General features: G+C 48.7%; 1 long non-coding RNA gene across 1 annotated transcript; it reads left to right on the forward strand.

The window, feature by feature from the left end:
• The first annotated feature begins 345 nt into the window (after positions 1-345).
• On the forward strand, positions 346-12,638 carry LOC147654556 (uncharacterized). Its single transcript, XR_015282490.1, has 4 exons — positions 346-671; positions 3,908-4,110; positions 4,629-4,845; positions 8,958-12,638. It is a non-coding gene; the product is annotated as an uncharacterized LOC147654556 (long non-coding RNA).
• The last annotated feature ends 910 nt before the right edge of the window (positions 12,639-13,548 follow it).

Genomic DNA, 13,548 nt, shown 5'->3' on the forward strand with positions numbered 1-13,548 from the left:
GGTCAACGCTGCAGCACTTTCACACTGGTCCCGGGGACAGAGGGTATGAAAGAGGCACAAGAGCAGCCCCTCAGAGGGGCTCTGGCCAGGCTATAAAAGGAGCTGGTCTCTCATGAATTCCAGAGGGAGGGAACATGCTGTAATTACACTGGTGCTGTCTCGACCGACAGTGGCACAAACCAGAACCTTCCAGTTCTGTGGTGAACAACAGCCGAAAAAATGCCGGCTGCCCTTGAGAGAGGCAGAATGCAAATTAAAGTTTAGTCTGAAGCTTCACTCCTCTGCAAGCTCAGCCCTGGCCTTGGGAAGGGGGTGTGCATGTGGGCAGCTGGGAGAGAGAGAAACAGTGGGAGAAAAAGCAGGAAAGGGAGAGGTGGAGGGGGAAACACGAAAAGGAGAAAAGAAAGATTTAGGATAAACATATCCCAGCTGATAAGCCATCAGGCTCAAGATGGGAGGGGCTGGAAAACCTGCTCAGAATGAATGGAAAGGGGTTTTTTTTTTTTCCTCTCCTGCCATGCAATGAAAGGTGTTGGGGCCTCTCTCTATGCAAGAGGCTGCAGCCCCTCCCTGCCAGACCGAGGGTTGTGTACACAGGGCACGAAATCCTTGATGCCCCGGAGGGCTGGGAGCCCATCTCCACCTCGTATGGATGGTCTGACCTCCAAAAGGTTTGTATCACCACTGGTTCCGTGGGAGTGGGGGAAATTTGGCAAGAAGAGAGCACAGTACTCCCATATTGCTATAAAAACTCAGGGAAGCAGAATGTTTGTAAGAGTACAGGGCAATCTCCATGAGCAAAATTTAGTGGGGAAAAGGAGGATTTAGGAAAGAGATCCTGCATGAAATAGGGTGGGATTGATGGTGACCAACCACAGGGCAGCAGAGCAGGAGCAGAAGGGGATCTGCACTGCAGATCAGAGGCTGAGCACCAATCAGCTGGAGAAAAGGGCTTTTATTCCACACTGAGATGCATAAACTGGTCCAAAGCCTGGGATTGAGGATGTCCAGCACAGGGTCCAGCTTGGGCACCACATGGAGTTACAGGAGGATGTGGGGGAAATGCAGGAAACAGCAACAAGGATGAGGAGAGTGAAAAACACAGACAGTGAGGAGCAGCTGAAGGACATGGAGTGCTCAGTTCTAGATAAGGCATGGGGTAAATGAGATATGTCCGTCATTTCCCTGTCTAGGGAGAGGGGAGAGCGTCTCCATCACCAGTGGTTTACAAGAACAGGCTGCACAAGGAGGAGAGGTTGTGGAGGTTTGATCCAGTGTTTGGACTGAGTTTTTCAAGGTCCCCTACCTGTCACAATATCCTTCAGTCCTGTTCACTATTTATTCCTCCACTGCTGAAGATTTGCTCAAAATTCACTGAAGTTACCCTCTTGATGCTCACACCTTCAGCCTGTGGTCCAAATGGGGTTTTTAGACCATTTTTAGCTGCTGGTGGCTCTCCCCAACAGAAGTTCTTGATCAGAATGGCAGGAAGAGCTCAGGAAAAGCATTTTTCAAGCAATATATTTGTTGAAAGTCCCTCCTGTAAATCTTGCCTGGTGAGAAAACTGAACATTGATAAGGAAGCAGCTGGGAGTGACATATGCCTTCAAAAAGAAAAAATAAATAAAAAAACAAAAGAAGGAAGAACAGGGCAAGCATTAAAGAAAGGACAATTCCACTTTGAAGAGGTGAAGTACTAAATCCAACAGCCTCCCTGTTTCCTTATGACCTGAACAGGCTAAAGAGTACAAAAACACCAGCAGAAAAGCACAGAAAAACATCGAATGAGAGAATTATTTGGGTTGGAAAGGACCTTGCACATCACCTAGTTCCAACCCCTTGGCCATGGGCAGGGACATCTCCCACTAGCCCAGGTTGCTCCAAGCTCCATCCAGCCTGGCCTTGGACACTTCCAGGGATCCAGGGGCAGCCACAGCTTCTCTGGGCACCCTGTGCCAGGGCCTCCCCACCCTCACAGGGAACAATTCCTTCCCAATATCCCATCCAGCCCTGCCCTCTGGCACTGGGAAGCCATTCCCTGTGTCCTGTCCCTCCATCCCTTGTCCCCAGTCCCTCTCCAGCTCTTCTGGAGCCCCTTTAGGAAAAGGAAGGGGCTCTGAGGTCTCTCCCTGAAGCCTTTTCTTCTCCAGGCAGAACACCCTCAGCTCTCCCAGCCTGTCTTCATAAGCAGAAACATTTCCTGGACTTCTCCAAGATTTCCCAGTGGAAATTCTAATTGGACTAGATGGAAAGTCTCTTCCATCCCTGATGACTCTGTGATTCTCTCCCTGGTTTCCCCATCACCTTGTTTTGCTGAGCCATTGCCTTATCCCAGTCAGAAGTTCTGGGGCAGGAATAAGGGCTGTGTCCTCAAACCAGGAAGAAATCCTGTAACTCTCATAAACCAGTAAACGAGGAGGTGCCAGATCGACCTTTGCAGTCCTTCCAGAACTGCTGAAGAAAATCCAGCTGGAATCTCCACCCATCAGAGCTCACCCCATCTCATTTCAGCACTGAGTGTGATATTCAGGTGCAGCTCCTGCCTGTGACTCAGCAGATTGCACCTGACTCAAACACTGCTTCCAGGAACGCATCTGCTCCCAATTTAAAGATATCCAAGGATAAAGGACCTGGGTTAACCAGGTGATTAATTTCCCATTGCAGCAACCACAAGCCTGGGTGGTTTAGCTCTGCTTTGAAGCCAAGGAAGGCAATTTTTTGCTAGATTAAAGATAGTTATTTCATCAGACATTTTTTCTCCCCAAGAAGTTCTTCTCCAGCCACTTCTCCATCTCCTTTTCCAATAGACCAACCAGAACAAGTTTTCCGAGCCTGCCATGCCAAGGGTTCCTCTTCACTCTTCAGACAGTCTTTAGCCCTTTTTCCATGCCCTTTCTAATTTTTCAGGATCTTTTCTAAAGCAACAATGTGTTTTTCTCAGTGTCTAACTATCTAACAAACTATCCCAGCATCTATTGAGAGATGATCCTTCTGCTTTCAGTCGTGTGGCCTGGTTAGAATGACAGGAAATGAGTCAGGATGTTTTATAAAGGTAAAGAAATAAGGATGTTTTCCTTCTTTCTTTCTACATTTTGAGATTTGGCCTTTTCTCACAAGGAACAAGATATAGCCCAAGGGGAAACAGCCTCAAGCTATGCCAGGAGATGTACAGGTTATTTATCAGGAAAAATTTCTTCACTAAAGGAGTTAAGCATCAGAACAGGCTGCCCAGGGAAGTGTGGAGTCACTGGAAAAGTTCAAAAAACAAGCAGATGTGGCACTTCATTACATGATTCAGGGGACATAGTGGTGATGGGTGAAAGGTTGGGCTTGGTGATGTTGGAAGTCTTTTCCAAGTTTAATTATTCTATGATTTGTTCCTTTCTATTTTCAGTGAAAACTGATATTAAAAAATCACTGCAGAATCTGCATTTGGGGGAACTCATCTATCTGTGTGGGTGTGTCTTGAAATGACAGGTCTTTCACCTTCATTTTCTGAAGAGTGGGAAAGTTTCAGGACTGGGATCACTCCCTGCAGATTCTTGTCTTTCCCCCATTCATGGAAAAGGGTCCAGGAACATCCACAGGCACTGACCCACATCACCCACACCAATGACATCAAAGTCTTTGCCACTGGCCTGTGTCCTTGGCCAACCTGCAGATGAGCTCCCCAAAAAGCAGCTGAGCTTCCAAAGACCTGACTCCTTCCTGGAAGACACCTGCAGGCCCCCAGCAGCGCTGACCCTGGGCTGCAGGGATCTCTGAAAATCAGGCTCCCAAGACAAGCTGGCCAAGGAATGGAAGAGCCAAAGCGCAGCGCTGTTGGGCGGTGGGGGGAGGTGAAGCAGAGGGAGGGGTTGCTCAGATGAGGACTGGTGTGGGTGTTTTAAAGGAACTTTCTTTACAGGTTCTCAATACTCCCACCCTGACCAGGTCCAGGGAAGACCAGGACCACCTGGATTAGAAGCAGAATCCCACTGAATGTTGGATGTGGGACCCACTGTTGATTTGGAACAGCAAATGTGAAACGTCACCGGAGGTGAAGGAGTGCTGGGCTTCACAGGCAGAGCTTTGCCCCATCTTGTTCTAGAACCCATGGAGTGCAGAGAAGTGAGTGTCCCACCTCTCCTCCAGGAATGCCATGGAGAAACACTAAATGAGGGCAAGGACAGAGCAGCCCTTCCCCAACACCTTCTTGCAGCCTTTAGTGCATTTCTGCCACATGACATCCTGAGCTGGATAAGCTGATCTTATGTTTAATCGCCCTCAATAGAGCATTTTTCCTCCACCCAACAGTCCAATTGCTTTCCTGAACCCTGATGAACCTCCAGCTTGGCCTGGAGTTGATCCCATGCCCTGGTGTCAGGAGGCCAAGCTTCTTGCAGACGTTTGAGGACGCAGTGGGGGCCAGAGGAGCCCTATCAGCCTTACCCACCGCTGAACTCCCGCTGACTCCGAGAGGAGCCGGCCAGACTCCCCGGGATGCTGAGCGCAGGCCACATCCCAAACAAACAGGAGGGAAAAGGCAGAAATTGGCCCGTGTGAAAAATGAGAGGGGGAAATAAGGGGCGAAGAGAAGGGAAACGTCTGATTCATTATGCGCTTGTTTTGCTTTTGTCTTCTCCAAGGAGGAAGAGGATGGAGCGCTGCCGAAGACAGAGACAGAAGGATGTTTCCTGGCCCGGCCTGGGAGAGGATCAGATAATGGGCAGATAACAATAGAAATGATGACTGAGACGAAACCACGGCCACTGGCTGTGCAGAGAGAGCAGCCAGCCCACCTCGGGCAGGGGAGGCTGAAGAGGAAGAGCAAAAGAGCTTCAGTGCATGAGATGGCTGGTCCAGGTAGGACCTCTGCAAGCTCAGACCCTCCAGGACACATTTTCCCCATTGCCTTTTCACACATTTATGTGAGGTCTGAGGATGCAGCAGTCCCACAAACGTGGGGATGGGCAGTAACCTTTAACCACAACTCTGCCCACCACAGTTTGTGCTTCTACTCTTGCTGTCCCTTCAACAGCACTGCCACCCAAGCACTCCATTTGAACTCTCCTGAGTCCCCATCATGAGGGATTCTCACTAATCTGATGGGTGCAGAGCAGGAGGAACAGTACATGAAGGAGTGAGAAATAGAATTAGCTCTGAAGCTCTTCTCACAAAGGCCTGTTTTAGTTTCTCTGCTTCAAGTAAAACGTGTTGCGGTCCTCACTCATCTCCAGGGCTCAACATGCAAACACAGTCACTCAGGGTATTCAAACATCAAAAGATGCAAAAGTGCTGGTAGGCAAACACCAAAGCCCAGGCTGTTGGGGATGGATGAAAAGTCCATTTGTTCCCCCAGCACTGCCAGGGCCCCCATTAACCCATGTCTCCAAGTGCCACATCCACTGGGTTTTTAAATCCCTCCAGGAATGTGACTCCAGCCCTGCCCTGGGCAGCACAGGTGGGCACCAGCCACCCTCTCCTCTGGGGAGAGCAGTGTGTGGATGATGGCAGAGAGGATGAAGCTCACACTTGTGCACAGGATTTTCCTGAACTTCACTGTAAATTCCTCTGGTCTCAAGGATAAATTTTGAAGGTATGCAAATGGGTCCTGATTAGCTTTTTGGAGCTCCAGAAAAGCCTAAATTCTGACTGTTGCTATAAAACAGGAGTTCAGGGCTCTGCAGCAAGACATGTGATTGCTTATTCTTCCACATCAAGCAAACCTGCTGAGCTGACCAGAGCTGACCATGCCATCGGGGTGGTGGATTTACAGAGCCACAAAATACAGCCCCTCATTCACAATGAGCCACCCAGCAGCTGAACCCAAGGTCCAAAGTCAAAGTTATCCTCTGCTTGTTCACCCTGTGAACTGGGCACCAGTGAAACAGCAAAGTAGGAGTCAGAGTGGATCATTGTTAATGACACAGTGGCAAAGAGGAGGCTCTATAAACCTTTAAGGGGTTTATAAAAAGGAGAAAAAGGGACTTTTTCTATGGGCAGATAGTGATGGGCCAAGGGGGAATGGGTTTATTTGAGAAAGGACAGGTTTAGATTAGAAGTCAGGAAGAAACTCTTTACTCAGAAGGTGGGGAAACCCTGGCACAGGATTCCCAGAGAGATTGTGGCTGTCCCGTCCCTGGAAGTGTTCAAGGACAGGCTGAGTGGGCTTGGAGCAACCTGGGGTAGTGGATGACGTCCCTGCCCATGGAACAATTTGATTTTTAAGGTCCCTTCCCACCCAAACCATTCTGTCATTCTAATTCATACATGGCTTCTACAAGTGGCTCTATGCACTTTATGAGGGGGTGTCTTGGCAGCAGCATCTTCACCAGGCCACTGGGCTTGAGTGAAGCAGAGTAGGGAATTAATAACTTCATTAAAAGAAGAGAAAACCTAAAAATGTCTTCTGGTCCTACCTTCACACACAGAGCCAGGAGGAAAGGACAAGTGTGAAATCCCAGCCAGGAAGGAGCAGAGAGTACCTGATGAGGTCCAGCCCCCTCAGACCAGAGACAGCTTTAAGAGGAAATCACAGTGGGCTTGAAAATATTGACTTTGGTCAGTATTTGTTTCTGCTGACTTTGGCCAAGGCACAGCTGCTACACGGGCTGAGGAGCTGAGTGAAACCAGGCCACAGTGGTCATGGACAGTGCTCAGATATGGCTCCAGATGTTCTGTGCCCTGCCCTGACAACCTCATTGCTGCTCTTCCCACTGCTGAGTAAGCCAAATCTGACATGCTTGATCCTACCTGGCCATAAACCTCATCTTGCTGCAGTAACAGAAATCCAGTGTGCTCCTCTCTTCCTGTGTGACAGCTGAAGTGACTCTGTCCCTGTTGCTGTCATCGAGGCAGGTCCTGAGGGCTTAAACTTAAGACTTGGAAGGGACCCACAAACATCATCAGGAAGCAAAGCCTATGAGGCCACGCCATTACATTATTACTTCATGCATGAGGATTCATTTGTCCTTTCCATTTAACCCCAGATTTTTTAAAAACTATTTAAAGGACACTCAGTTGCTGGTGGGATTTTGAAAATAGATATTTAGAGATGTAAAAATCTGGGGGGAAAAAAAAGAACCCTGAGTGTAACAGCCAGTGAAAACCTGCCCAGGAAAATGCCATTAGGGTTACCCATACTACAGGACATGACAGGGCTCACACTGCCACCAGCAACTGGGCCAGTTCCTGCAGAAAGCCAGGTCTGCACCTTCTGGGACTTGCAGAAGGACCCAGAGAGGACATTTATCCTGAAGAGCAAACACCCCGATTAAAAATATTGCCTGGATGGGAGGAGCAGGGATAATGCTCATTAAATTGCTGGTTGAAAAAAAAAAAGAGTGCTCAATCTGGGCTGGTAGCCCCCCTCCACCACCCAGCCAGCCCTCCCTCCCTGCTCTGTGCAGGAGAAGGGCTCCTATCTCCTGAGAATCCCGATAAACCCTCCTCTCGCACCCTCCCCTTCCCCCCCGAAATAAAAGTGAGCTGTCTTAGTGCTAGGATGCAGAAACCACTTCCAAGCCAGCATTACATCAACATTGCAGCTGATAAAGGGATGCACAATGGAGTGTTAGACTAATAGAAAAACACAGCTCAGATAAGGCAGGCTCCTGATAGCCTGGGCTGATGTAAAATGCCATTGTCTCCCTTTCTGTCAGCTGAGTCACCGCAGCGATAGGGAATTCCAGTGGCAACGGGCAAGTCAGGGGTCAGAAACCACAAGCCCTGGGCAAGGCAGATCCCCTGGTGTGGGCACCGCTGGGCAGATGGAGCAGGGGGTGCAGCTGGTGGCAAATTCCCTGTGGCTGCAGGGGTAGGGAGGAGGATGATGGGTGGAAAAGGTCCGGCCTGCAGGACTGTGCCAGGCTCTGTGTGCAACAGAAATCCCTTAGCACCTCATGGCATGGGACCCACCACTTTCCACAGCTTTTCCTTGCTGTTTTACCCCTCTGCCACTGTCTCATCCATCCCCTGTGTTTTCCCAGGGTGTTCTGAAGTCAAGGGAGAGTGGGAAATCAGCTGGAGAATGCAGGGGAGGGGGATGCTGGTGGCACTGCAGTCTCCCAAGTCCTTTTGGGTCCAGAACATCCCTTCCATGGGACTTGAGCAGGCACAAGACGAGCCAAATCTTGTCTCCAGCTGCTGTCCCACGTTAGTCTGAAAGATAAAGTGGGAGAGGCACGGAGAAGGACACCCTGCCCGCACCCAGGCGGTGCCAGGGGCCAGAGGATGTCTGTCTCCATCCCTCCTGTGAACGGGAACTCCCAGAGCCCGCCGAGGGCTGCGATAGTGCCCTGCCTGACGGGTGAGGGTGTTTTTCCCTCTCTGGGCTCCGCTCTGGCTTTCCTGTGCTGCCCTTTGATCTCCTCTCACACGGCCCCGGTGCGAGGCTGCCCCAGAGGAGGAACTCCAGATTACGTGGGGAGGTTATGTCATTTTTCCAGCGGACGTGCTGGCCTGGCTCGCAGTGGAGAGGGCTTTTTTTAGCGCTGATGCTGCACCCCTTGGAAGGCAGGTCCTAGAGCAAGCCTGGAGAGGGGATGCTGCAACAGCCTCGTGTCGCAGGGAAAATCTGGGACCCAGCACAGGCTCAGGAACCAACACTGGTCTTTTCTGTGCTTGCCCACACCTCAGCAGGAAGACTTCAGGGCTTGCCACATGGCAGTGGGTGCAAGATCAGCCCTGGCCGAAAACTCAGTGTAAAAGCAGAAAATGGATTTTATGTTGGGAAGTTTTTACCCAAATCCTCAGAGGTAGAGCAGATCTATGAGGACGTTGCACATTACAGGGGTAGAAAGAACAAAACTCCACTGATGGAAAATGAAATCTGGCTGAAAAGCTCCAAAGATTTCCCTTCTGTTTCATCAGAAGTAAAGACTTACAAACAAAAAATAAAATATTTTTTCTACAATGATTTTGTACATGTTTTTCTTCTGAAAATCTTCTGAGTGAGACCTTTCTCTTTTTCCCAGACTAGTGGACTTTCTTACCCTTCTGGTCAACTTGGAGACCATTTCCTCATTATTCAAAGATAGAAACAAACCACAAAATGTTGCAGAGTGCAAAACAAGGAGGATGGAAGCTCATCATACATGTTTGTGAAGAAGACAAGATGCCCAGGGAAAGCTGCTGAAGGTGGAAGATTGTGGAGGAGACCTTGTCATGTAAGAAGCCGACTCTTGCATCTCCATCTCTACTCTCTTTGTTTCAATAAACTGATGCTGATCAAAAAAAACCCATGAAAATCCCAATGAACCTCTTGTGAGTGTGGAAGGAGATCCATCCAGTCTGGACCTGGTTTCTGACACCAGTTAAATGGTTGGAGTGCAATTTCTGGTGATAATGCCTGGATTTAGTGCTGAGCTGGACCAGGAAGGAGAGAAGGTCCTCTCTGTCTGGAAAAAGGGAGGGATGAAGGCTCAAACCCCCGTGCTCATCAGGACTTCTGAGGGGTACAGTTTGTACCCTGGCTCACATTGGTTTGTAGAGGTCTCTGGATCATAGAATCATGGGATGTTTGGGTTGGAAGAGACCTTTAAAATCATCTCATTGCAACCCCCTGATATGGACAGAGACTTTCCACTAGGCCAGGTTGCTCCAAGCCCCATCCAACCTGGCCTTGAGGCAATCAACATTTCAGAGCTTGACCTCTGTTTTTTGAAAGCTCAATATCAATATTCAATATTCTCAAATCCCCATCCCCTGAGGGAGTTGCCTGAGGTGGCCATGGGACACGTGGGCACACGTGGGCATGGGTGAGGGCTCGCAGTCCACCAGCACTGATCACCTCTGGGACAGAGCAGGAGAGACTGGGCTTTGTATGGAAGCTCTGGGGAGATGCTCACAGGAGAAATTCATTATCTGCTCTGGAACACCAATGAACACCTCAGTTCCCCTGGGAAATTTTTATTGGCTACAGATTGTGAAATTTTCCAGAGAATGAAATGCATCACCCCTTCAGGAAAGAAGGAACCCCTGGAAAAGCCAATCTCATCCAGAAGAATCCACGATCCCTTTGACTCAAGACCACTTGAAGAAGAAGGGCTCTGCAGTGTTGAAGTGCAGCCCACAAGAGGAGGGTGATCAAAGCTGCTAGAGGGTTGAAAATCCAGTTTACACAACCTCAGTGCTGACCCATTTCCCTCCCCTGACCTCACTGGTTCGTAGATCTGGCTCAGAAAGGTGGAAGTTGTGTTGTGTTAACTGGAGAAGTGGCTGGGGACTGGGGAAGAGGCTTCAGAAACTCAGGGAGAAGGGATGTGTGGGGTAGATTTGGGATTTCAGGGAAGAGAACAGCCTGGGTCTGGTCTCAAACTCCTACAGATGTTGTCTTTTTTCATGGAATCACAGGATCAGTAAGGTTTGGAAAAGACCTCCAAGATCATCAAGTCCCACCTTCCATTTTGGAAATGCTTTGATGGGAATAGCTACAAAACACAAGAGTCTCCAGACCAGATCCCCAAAGACCTTCTGATGCCAGTGGGATTTCCTAATTGATGTGGCTGTGAGGATATTGGGGTCTTCTTGAAATACCCTTTACAGTACAAAACCTCTGGGCAGATCCTTTAACTCAGGCAAATGCACAGTGTTTCTCTTCCTGCATTTCTCATCCTAAAATATTGGGATGGGATTCAGCTGAAATTTCCAGGAGCCTAAATTCAGGGTTTAATTCAGTTTTCCTCACTGAAGATGCACCAGAGCAGCCAAGATGCCCTCATGGGGCTGGAAGGCAAAGGGAACACAGGTGATTCACACTTTTCTGTCCAGCAACTGGAGATTGAGTGGATTATGGACTCAGTGATCCCTATGGGTCTCTCCCAACGCAGGATATTCCATGATCCTGTGATATCCCAAGGCTGGGACATGTGCTGGGAGAGGAGCTAAGAGGATAAACCCTGGAGAGGGCTGCTGCAGGCTGTTCAGATCTGGAGAGGCAGGATCCCACCCTTATGAGATCCTCACCCTTTTTCAGGAGAGACAGAGACTGCCGAGTTTCTGCCGGGGAAGAAAAATACAGTCTGGCACTGAACCCTTGAAAGGTTTCCGGCCCTTGGATTAGATGACCTCAGTATGCCTTTTACATATCTGCTACCACAGATATAAGGCTTACTTGAGTCTGTGGGGAATTCTTGGACAGAACTTTTTATTCTTTTTTTTTTTCTAATAGGGAAAACCTATTTTTTTAGTTGATATTATTATTGTTGTTGTTGTTGCTGTTGCTGTTGTTACTCTTTTATATGGAAATGCTCACATTACAGTGAATGCTGTAAAAATTATCAGTACTAAATGGAACTTCTGCTCCAAATTATCACGTTTCTCACCCAATAGCTTTGAAGACATTTACAGTCCCAATGAGGCACTTAATTCTCTGTTTCTCAGTACAGGATCAGTTTTGACACTTTGGACATCTCATTTTACTGTTTCTCCGTGACAATCCAGGGTTAGGCACAAGACCTGTGGCTTGTTGCTTACAATCAAACCTTAAATTATCATCTCCCTTCTCCAAACCCCTTGCAGGTCGGTGGTCCTGGCATCCTGTGCACCACCACGTGCTCTGAAGGAGATATGGGAAAGGAGGACAGTGGTGGTTTGGATCAAACCCTGGTGTGAGCCCAGCTTCTCTCCTCAGCGACTAAAAATGGGTCAGGCAGGAATCAGTTTTGGCCAGAGAAAAGTTGTTGTCACTTGCAGGTGGTGCCTTTCCATGACCTCTGCCTGCCAAGGTGTGAATACAGATTGGTGATGGTCTCTAATGCCAGGTTTCCATAATATTTATTATGAAATATGGAACTAGATTCTTTATGGAAAACAGGCTGGCTTAAGAAGCTGACTTTGTTTTGGAAGTGATCAGCTTGGCATGCCTTGAAAACATCTTGTTTTCATACAGCACCAAGCACATTCATGGAATTGTGGAATCATGGATTCACAGAATGGCTTGGGCTGGAAGGAAACTTAAAGCTGACCCCATTCCACCCCCTGCCATGGGCAGGGACACCTTTCACAATCCCAGGGTGCTCCAAGCTCCATCCAGCCTGGCCTTGGACACTTCCAGGGATCCAGGGGCAGCCACAGCTTCTCTGGACACCCTGTGCCAGGGCCTCCCCACCCTCATCATAAAAAATTTCTTATATGTAACCTAAGTCAAACCTCCTTTAGTTTAAACCATTATTAAGCCATTCTGGTCTGAGACTGGAAAATTGTAAATTATAAAGTGGCCTAGCATCCAATCTTCTCCAAACCATTACTGAATGTCTTGGCCCACCTCAAGAAACTGATTTTCCTGAAGGAGACACCTCCTGGTCATTGCCATCACCAACCTCCTGAGAGCAGCTGTGGGGTTAGGAGAGATCTCAGCAAACAGAAATCGACTTTTTGCCCCCAAACTGTGGCATGGAGAAATCCTCCATGCACCAATCACTGCTACTAAAAATACATCCCTGTCAAAGCAGGTGTGCAAGGATGCCAATGTTCTGTCTGAACACCAGCAAATTGAAAAGTCCAGGTTGATTTAGTTTGTTTTGCTTCTCAGGGAAGGGAAAAGAGTTTTGTTTTCAATCTGTGTGTCTTTATGCCAAAGTTTGCACTTGTAATGACCACTTGTGGCTTGAATCAATTTGCAACTGAGTGAAAAGGCAATTTTTCATCCAAAGAAATTCTGAATCAGGTGTGTTCATTTTATGAATGTCTTTTGAAGAAAAGCAATGACTCTCATAGCATGTCTTTCCATGGGAGCAGAAAGATTTACACGTTCATGGGAAACATTACTGCTGAATTCCCCTTTTCTGCTCCCAAAAATTCCATCCCTACTGCGGAAAAAAACAGGAGGGGACACAGGATGGGACAATTACAGCATCACTTTGGGTTGTCCCATCACCCTGATGGGAATATCATCTCCCCCTTCCCGTGCTGCCCATGGGAAAGGGTCCCAGAGCTGGAGGCCCTGGCATGGAAGGAGAGGGGGCAAGCACGCAAAAGGCAGGGACATGAGGATGGAAAGGGCCAAAGCAGGGGGGATGAGGATGAAAAGGGCAAGGGGAGAGGTGAGCTGTATCGATTGGTGTGTGAAAGGCTTCCCGGGAGCCCCGTTGCTGAGAGACAGCCCTGGGAGATGCAAGGCTGGAATTAATAACTCCTCCACTGGGGCCCTGTTTGCTCTCCTTGCCCAGAGCCGGAGGACTTTGGTCGCAGCTTTTCGCCCCGCCAAAAGCCCCAGGAATGCAGTCACAGGCAAATGTGCTGGTTCACACGACATCTATTAATCAAATGGCTCCCCCACCCTTTAACCCTTCGCTGCTCAGGCAGGGGGAGGAGGAGAGCACGGCTCTGCTTTGTCTAAAATCAGGGTCCCAGGAGCCTCTTCAGAGCAAGCTGAGACAGGGGTGAGTAACTCCGGTTAAGATGCCTTCTCCTCACTCTGCACCCGGGGTTTTCCTGAATTCTGATGGAATTTGTTTGGATCCTGCACATGAAGACATCATTTTCCAGTGGGAGCCAAACATCTAACCACCCTAAAATGCTTTGAAAGCCCCACATTTTGTCACTGAGAAAAAGATCACAGACTTT

This window comes from Cyanistes caeruleus, chromosome 2, assembly GCF_971803275.1.
Source record: "Cyanistes caeruleus chromosome 2, bCyaCae1.hap1.1, whole genome shotgun sequence".
Taxonomy (NCBI): Eukaryota; Metazoa; Chordata; class Aves; order Passeriformes; family Paridae; genus Cyanistes; species Cyanistes caeruleus.